General features: G+C 38.5%; 1 pseudogene; it reads right to left on the reverse strand.

Moving 5' to 3' along the window:
* Nucleotides 1–9422, reverse strand: part of LOC102502501 (histidine triad nucleotide-binding protein 1 pseudogene) — a 63216-nt pseudogene that overhangs the window by 29260 nt on the left and 24534 nt on the right.

The raw sequence follows: 9422 nt of genomic DNA on the forward strand, positions 1-9422 counted from the left end.
CTTCGGGTAGATACCAAGGAGTGGGATTGCTGGATCATATGGTAGTTCTATTTGTAGGTTTTTGAGGAATCTCCAAATTGTTCTCCACGGTGGTTGGACCAATTTACATTCCCACCAGCAGTGTAAGAGAGTTCCCTTTTCACCACACCCCTGCCAGCACTTACCATTTTTAGTTTTTTTAAAAATCTTAGACATTCTGACTGGGGTTAGGCGATAAAGGTTTTCATTTTATATATCCCTCTAGATCACCTTGAAACAATCCTTAATCTTAAATTACTGTAAGAGAAAAATTAACTTCCTTTGTCTTCAACAAAAATGCATCTTCACACCTCATATCTTTCTTTACTAAAACCACATCTTATTTTCTTTTTTTTTTTTTTTTTTTTTTATTTTTTTTTTTTTTTTTTTATTTTTTAACATTAATATGCTATACATCATTACAGTATACAAAATGAAGTTTTCATCCAAAATACATTGTCTGTTGGCTCAATCAAGTACATCAACATATGTGTTATCAACAAACAATTTTCCATTTCTTTTTTTTTTTCCATCCAGAGTACACTGTATATTGTCTCAATCAAGCATATCAACAAACATGTTATTATTAGCAAGTGATCTTCCATTTCTTGTTTTCTTGATGTTTTGCTTTTTTCCCCCCATCCTTGGTTCCCTCTCTCTTACCCTCTGCCACCTCCTGTTCTCCTCCCACACTTTCTCTGTTATCTATGTTTGCTTTCTATACCATTTTCCCCCCACATTTTATTTAATCACCAAAGACCCTCATCAATCCAAATACTCTCCTAGCAAACACATGTGACACATTTCCATGAGCACAAGTCTAACTTTACGCATCCTATCAAGTAGCACCTAACTGGGGCTACATATCCTACTGCAGTCATTGAATAGATATATTTTGTTTTCCTGAAACTCTTTTTTGTAACTCAATTTACATTCCTTCTCTAGGCATCATCACAGCACACAAAATGCGATCTCCCATCCAGTACACACTGCATAGTGACTCAATCATGCACATTACAAGAAAATTAAATTTCCACTTCTAGTTGCTAGAATTAATTCCACCCCTCTTTCTGACCCTCTGTCCCTTCCCACCCTCCTCTCACACCACCTCTAGTGTCCAAAATTGTCCTCCATTCCCTTCCCACCCACATTGCATTGATCACACAATTTCCTACATAACCTGACTACTTTCAAAGGTGAGTTCCCTCGTTACTACTAAGAAAACCAGTTTTAACTTAAATCAAAGAACCGCCAAGGAACTTTGCTTAAAGCCCGGAAACAGGTTAGGATTCTGTTCAAATGGTAGGTGCATGAACCTATCAGTCTCATATACTTTTATCTTCTGTTCTGGTTCAATTTTCCTGATTAAATTCTGGGATATAGTATTCAACTCCAGACTTGTCCCTATGATTAAGTTAGCTACTTTCTCAGTTTTTGGACTCTTATTTCCATGTATCTGCGTTTAGTTTTCCTGATACAGCACATCCTTGAGAACTTCTTGGAGGTCTGGTCTGGTGCTGGTAAATTCTTTCAGGTTTTGTTTATCTGAGAATGTTCTTGTCTTTTCTTCCCACCTGAAAGATAATCTTGCCGGATACAGTATTCTTGGCTGAAACTGCTTCTCTCTTAACACTTGGAATATATTTTCCCATTCTCTCCTCGCTTTTATTGTTTCTGATGAGAGATCTGCTGTTAGCCTGATGGGATGTCCTTTGTAGGTAACTTGATGTTTTTCTCTTGCTAATCTTAGTATCTTGTCTTTGTCTGCAGTTTTGGTCAACCTGGCTATAATGTGTCTTGGAGAAGATCTTCTAGGGTTGATTCTATTTGGGGTCCGTTGTATTTCCTGGGACTGGATCTTTGAATGCCTCTCTAGGTTTGGAAAGTTTTCTTGCAGGATTTCCTGGAATAGATTATCAATGCCCTTATGGGTTTCCTCACCTTCTGGAATGCCAATTATCCGGATATTTGGACGTTTGATGGTATCCAGTACTTCTCGCATATTATTCTCAAATTTTTGTGCCATTTTCTCAGCCTTCATGGTGGATTTTTCTAGGCCAGCCATTTTCTCCTCTACATCTGAGATTCTATTTTCTGAATGATCTAGTCTGCTTTTAATGCTTTCCAGGGAGATTTTGACTTCTTGTATTATAGACTTCATCTCTAGCAGTTCGGTTTGAGTCTTTTGTAAAGTGTGTAATTCCACTTTTAGATCTTGCAGGAATTTCCTCATCTCTTGGAACTCGTCAATCTCTTTCTCCTTTCTCTTTAGTAGTTCATTATCTCTCTTCTCTTCCATCTCTGTTAGCTTAGACATTATGAATGATCTGAATTCCTTATCAGACATTTCCATGATTTTCACCGAACTGCTTGTGGATGAAGAGTTACTCTTTTCCCTAGGAGGAGAGGTATTTTCTTGTTTTCCCATGTTTCTCGTGATCCGGCGGTGATTTCTTGTCATCTGATGAATGTTGTGTTTTCTTTCAAATTCGCTAGCTCTTTTGTTGGAGGCTGAATTATTAGTAGAAAGTCTTCATTCCCTTAAAAATCTAGTTCACAGTAGCCATGTGGAACCTTATCCTGAAGGCCCGTGGCTTCTTCTGCCTCTTATTTTCTTTGCATATCTTCCACACAGACATTTTTCCTTCACACCTCGTTATTTGTAGTAGTGGATTTACATATATTGATTAGAATTCTTAAGCTTTAGTGACCTTACTTTACAAGGAAAATGAAGCAGCCAATTCTAAAATGTCTGTTATACATATCAACGTTCTGTAGATTAACAATTTTATAAATACACCCTTTACAATTTCTAGAGGTATATGCGTTTCCAGAAGACAATTTTCCAATGTGATAAAAAAGTATAACATACCCACATATCTTCAGTCTCTCTAAAAATAAGCCAAGTATAAACTTATGTTCAGTAATTACTATCTTGGTATTATATCTTATTTGGAAGTGGTTTACAATTTTAAAAATATATATATAGGGCCAGCAGGTACTGTAGTGGTTAAGGTACCGGACTCCCGCATGACTGACCACAGTTCAATTCCCAGATTGAGTGGCTTGAAAATCATGTCGGGTGTGTGTGCATGCATGCCCCAAATCCCTAGGGGAGAATGGAGAAGGGATTGTGGCATGGCCATCTCCCCAGTGAGTGATTTCTCACTTTCCCTCTCTCTTGTATCTCTCGCAAGTGCACATGCTCTGTGACAAAAGCCCTTAAAAAAAAAAAAGTAGCCATAATTTAATTTAACTTAGTATATCTTTAAGATTTTAAGTTAACAAAGAGATTTTGGAGTCTATGTTTAAGCAGAAATAATTGTAGTTGAAAGTTAATTTGTAAACCTTTATGCCACTTACATCTATTTAATTCACTTGCTCCTAACAATTATGTTTGAAGTAGTCATGAAAATTTCATGAGACAGTAAACAATGCCAGTGATTGTCTAGAGTTATTTTCTTGTTGACAAATTTTGTAATATATGCATATGAAGCATATATAAAACAATCACAGAAGAATCTAAAAGTCAAACATATATAACTTTTTTTACTGACATTCTTGACATACATCAAACAACTAATTTGTATTGTACATTTTGTTCTTAGGTTGAATTATAATTTTATAATCTTTTTTTTTTTTAGAGGTTTTTGCTATAGGGCGTGTGCACTCGCCAGACAGACAGAGAGAGACAGAGAGATAGAAAGCGAGAAATCATCCCTCAGGGGGGATGGCCACACCGCAATCCCTTCTCCTTCATTCTCCTCTCGGGATCTTGGGCACGCACGCACACATGCCTGGTGTGAGTTTAGGCCACCGGGCCCGGGACTTGAACCACAGTAGACTACATGGGAGTCTAACAACATAGCCATTAAGCCAACTGCTGGCCCCAATTTTATAATCTTAATACCTAGTAGAAATAACCTAAGCTTATTTGACTAGTAAATCTAAGTAAAATAAAATTGTATGTCTGTTTTATATATAATGCTGACAACTCTGGAGATACATCTTTTTTTTTTTATTTCATGTTCTTTAAAGATTTTTGTGGAACCAGCAGATGGCGTAATGATTATGTCACTGGACTCCCACATAGTTGATTGTGGTTTGAGTCCCAGACCCAGTGACTTAAAACTCAATGCCAGGCACATATGTGTGCATACCCAAAATCCCCAAGAAGAGTATGGAGGTGAAGGAATTGTGGCATAGCCATCACCCTTGGGGGCTGATTTCTCACTTTCTGACTCTCCGTCTCTTTGGTGTGTGCATATGCCCTATAGCAAAAATATCTATTTTTTTTGGACCAGCAGTTAGCATAACGGCTTTGTCGCTGGACTCCCATGTAGTTGATCATGGTTCGAGTCCCGGACCCGGCAGCTTAAACTCATGCCAGGCGCGTGTTCATGAGTGCCCAAAATCCAGAGAGGGGAATGGAGGAGAAGGGATTGCAGCATGGCCATCCCCCTAGGGGATGATTTCTCGCTTTCTGTTTCTCTGTCTCTCTCTGTCTGGCGAGTGCACGTGCCCTATAGCAAAAACTGCTAAAAAACAAAAACAAAAACAAAAAAATCTATTTTTTTTAAAAAAGAGTTTTTTCTATAAGGCACATGCATTCACCAGCGAGAGAGAAAGTGAGAAATCATCCCCTAGGTGGATGGTCATGTCGCAATCCCTTCTTCAATCTCAGGATTTAGGGCATGAATGCACACCATCTCAGTGCAATTTTCAAGCACCAGACCTGGGACTTGAACCATGTAGTTGGCTGTGTGGGAGCCAGTCACTGTAACCTTCCCCCCAATATATACCTATTTTTATTAAACAATAATATATATTTTTAATTGCTATTATTTTTTAAATTGATTTTACATTCATTCACTTATGGCATACAAGCTGGGCTTATTTACCATAAAGTCTTCTAGAGCATGTAAAATTGAATTTAAAAAAGGGCTAATTCTGGGGGTGGGCAGCAGATGGCATAGCGGTTGAATTGCTGGACTGCCACATGGCCAACACAAGGTTCAAGTCCAGACTGGTGCCTTGAAATCACACCAAGTGTCTGAGAATGGAGGTGGTGTGGCTATCCCCCTGGGGGCAAGGGGGTGTTTCTCATTTTCTCTCTCATTGTCTTTGTCTCTCTCTCTCTCTCTCTGGTGAGTGTCCGTGCCCTAAGGCAGAAACCTATACCAAAAAAAAAAAAAAAAAGAAAGAAAAAGAAAGGAAGAAAGGAAGAAAAAGAGAAAGAAAGAGAGAAAGAAAGAAAAAGAAAGAAAGAGACAGGGCTAATTTCTCATTATTCTGAGAGTTTCAGAAACACTAACTTATGTAAGTGCTTATTTATTTCTAAATCTACTAAAACAGAAGTCTCTTTTAAATTCTGGCAATAGCTTCCAGAGATAGAAAAATACCAATATATAAAATATACCTATATAAACATATAGAGAGGAGCTAATGGAGATCTTACAGTTTTTCATTTAAAAAAAATTAGCCACAGGGCTAGCAGGTGGTGTGATGGTTAGGATGCTGGATTCCCACATAGACAGCTTCATTTTTTCTTTTTTTTTGAGAGGTTTTTGCTATAGGATGCGTGCGTGAGCACCAGAAAGACAGAGAGAGACAGAGAAACAGAAAGTGAGAAATCACCCCCCAAGGGGGAATGGCCACATGCCAACTTCATGTTTTGAGTTCAGAACCCGGTGGATTGAAAATCACAAAAAAATAAAGCTTTTTTTAAAGAAAAAAAAATATTTTATTTACATTTATTTATTTATTTATTTATTTTAATTTGATCAGAGTGAGAAAGTGAGAAAACAAACTGCCAAGTCGAGGACTCGAACCAACGTTAGTAATTTGGGAATCCAGTGCCCTTAACCACCATGCCACCTGCCAGCCCCACAAAAAATAGATTTTGTAAAAAATGTTAAAAAATAAAAATGTAGCATAAGTCAGGCACAAGAGCACAACACTTATTAGGTCTTATAAAATAGTTGGATCCACATTGTGTTACTACATACAGAATAAGTTAAAGTTACCTGCTCAGTGATGATGAAAATGTTTTTGTTTTTCTTTTTTGCTATAGGGCACAAGTGTTTGCCAGAGAGAGACAGAGAGAGAGAAAAAGTAAGAAATCACCCCCAGCATGGATGGGCACTCCACAGTCCTTTCTCCTCCACTCTTCTCTTGGGATTTTGGGTATACATGCACATGGACCTGGTGTGTTTCTTAAGTCTCTGGGTCTGGGACTCAAACTGGGCAGTTGACCACGTGGGATCCAGTGAATTAAATAGCACGTGATGGGCTGGCCCAACAATGATTATTCTTGGGAGGCTAAGGATCAATAACCAATGACTATTCAGAACCAAATATATAGGAGTCACAGTCCAAAGATGTGGAGGGCACTGCATACGGGAGCCATCTTAAGAGCTATCCGCCATCTTAGAAACCTTTGGGTTTCACTTCCTGGTTGAGCACACAATAACAACAGTCCCCAGAAAGCCATATCAGACTCCTGACCAGCTCCCTCTGACTCATACCTTATTTGCATTTTGGGCAACCAATCAATGCCCACCAGCCTGTATATAACTCGACATTCTTCCTCAATAAACAGAAGACTTGATAAGCACCTCATCTTGTCTCCACTCTGTGTGTCTGTGTGAGTTTGTCCCCTTTCTTCACTCCCTTTCCCAGGTGACTGTTGGACTGTCCTGTGGGTCGGGACACAAAGACCTAACTGTTACAATGATTTTCTCCTACTAATGCAAATTTGGAAAGGAAAGACAGACACAAAAAAAAATTCCCTACCCTTATTCAATCAGATCCTGAAGACAAAAATCCAAAAGGCAAGAGTGTGACTTTCGTAAGAATTTTTACTATTTCTTAGGTAAATAAAGAAAAAATTTTGTGACTTCTAGTTTAGTTCTGAGGAGGTAAGGGGAAGAAATGTCTGGTAAACAAGGGTTTTTGTGTTAAGCAAATAAGAGTCTCGCAGGCAATGAGAATTGTCTCCAGGAGTAACTCTCTTCCTTCATTAATAGAAATTTCCTTTATAAATGGAAATTTCCTTTATAAGACAGGAAATGTATACTCTATTTTTAGGTAGTTAGGAGGAGGTAAAGAGCAATTACTGTATCTGCTCATTCTCAATTGCTTTTAGCTCAAAATAATCCATATGCTGTATTTTGGGGTGGTGTATTCTAGAAACCTTCAGTCTCAGGAAGAATTATTTTTTCCTTCCAGAGCTTTATTCTTTCATGTATTTGTTTTGATCTCCTGCTGTTAATAACTTCTCAGGTGGGCCTGTAGATGGTGTGGAGGTTAAGGCGACTGCATCCCACATGGGTAGCTTCATAGTTCAAGTCCCAGGCCAAAGCACATTTTTTTTTTTTTGGAGAGGTTTTTCCATAGGGCACGTGCACTCACCAGACAAACAGAGAGAGAGACAGAAAGCGAGAAATCACCCCCCAGGGGTGATGGTCATGCCGCAATCCCTTCTCCTCCATTCTCCTCTCGGGATCTTGGGCACGTACGCACACGTGCCCAGCGTGAGTTTTAAGCCACCGGGTCCAGGACACGAACTGCGGTCAACTACGTGAGAGTCCAGTGACATAGCTATTATCCCAACTGCTGGTCCCTCCCAGGCCAAAGCAGGTTGAGAATCATGCCCGGCATATGTACATGGGTGCCCCAAATCCTGAGGAGGGTGAGGAGAAGAAATTGCAGTATGTCATCCCCTTGAGTTATGATTTCTTACTTTCCCTCTTGCTTTGTCACTCTGATGAGAGCTCATGCACCCTATAACAAAAACTAAAAAAAGAAACAAAGGGGCCAGCAGGTGGCATGGTGGTGGTTAAGGTGCTGGACTTCCACATCGCTCACCGTGGTTCAAATCCTGGACCTAATGGCTTGCTTTCTCACTTTCCCTTTCTCTCTCTCTGGTCAAATTAAAAAATAATAACTAATAAAAAAAATTTTAAAAAGAGCAAAAACTTTTCAGGCAACTCTGAAAAGTCCCCTCTGCTTTTCTTCTCATATCCTTTTATGCCACTAAATCTGTAAAAGACATGCCATTTCTTGTTTTATTAATACTTTTTTTGGTATCTTATAATTTCTAATTATTTTTTTGATAAGGCTTTTTAAAACTTATTTATTTATTGTTATTATTGTTGTTGTCACTATTTAAGTTTGCTATAGGGCACATGTACTCAGCAGAGAGAGAGAAAGAGAGAGAAAAAGTGAGAAAGCAAGTCACCAGATCCAGGACTTGAACTGTGGTCGGCCATGTGGGAGTCCAGTCCCTTAACCACCGTGCTACCTGCTAGCCCCTTGTGATGCATTTTGATTTAGAAGTTTATATTTGACAGTTTTCTTTTTCTTCAGTTGCTTTTCTTCCCTCTTACAAACAGATCATTCTGGTGCCTCTTTTGCTCCTTCTCCTCAGCTTACCTTAGCACTTCGCATGTGCTTCTCTCATTTATTCTTATTACACAAGTGATCTCTCTCTTCCTTCCACTTCCTCCCATTAATAACTTCCTATTGAAGTCTCTTGAATTACAGTTGCTGAGCCTCTGAACTATCCCTTTGTTAACGACGGTTTTGTCTTTTCCTGCTTTCAACATCATTTCCTCAAACTGCATGCTTCCTTTCCAAATGCCTTTTCCTTTGCTAAATAAATCGCACCATTTAAGGGAAGGAGCATGGGCTGGAAGTAGGGATGTATGGAAGAGCACCGTGTATATGTTACTTTGGAAGAAGTGGTGTGGATGGATAATTCACGTGGCTTCTCTGGACCTCACTTCCTATGTACAAAGATCAACAGGTTGGCCTAGCAAAGGTTGCCAAGCCGAAAGCTGCCTACAGAGTCCAGTCAGGTTATGTGAACAAGGTAAAGCAGGCCGGGCAGAGACTGTGAGAAACTGGGGAACACGAGCAATTTCCAAAGGGCACAGTCACTGGTTAGCTCTCCTACTGCCATGGAGAACTTTCAACTGTTCAATAGAGACAGGAATCTGTACATTTTTTTTAAGCGAATGTTTATTTTAATTTGATTTATATTTATTTATTTATTTATTTATTTATTTATTTATTTATTTATTTATTTATTTATTTATTTATTTATTTATTTATTTATTTATTTATTTATTTATTTATTTATTTATTTATTTATTTATTTATTTATTTATTTATTTATTTTTGAGACAGGTTTTTGCTATAGAATGTGTGCACTCACCAGTAAGACAGAGTGGGATTTTTTGGGCACACATGCACATGCACCCAGCATTGAATTTTAAGTAGCCAGGTCCAGGACTGTAATCACAGTCGACTATGTGGGAGTTCCGCAACGTAATCAGCTGGTCCTTATTTTCTTTTACTTTAAGTTTATTTCTTTTTAGAGAAAGAGGGAACGAGAGAGA

The sequence above is a fragment of the Tupaia chinensis genome, unplaced genomic scaffold (assembly GCF_000334495.1).
Source record: "Tupaia chinensis unplaced genomic scaffold, TupChi_1.0 Scaffold143728_1, whole genome shotgun sequence".
Classification (NCBI taxonomy): Eukaryota; Metazoa; Chordata; class Mammalia; order Scandentia; family Tupaiidae; genus Tupaia; species Tupaia belangeri.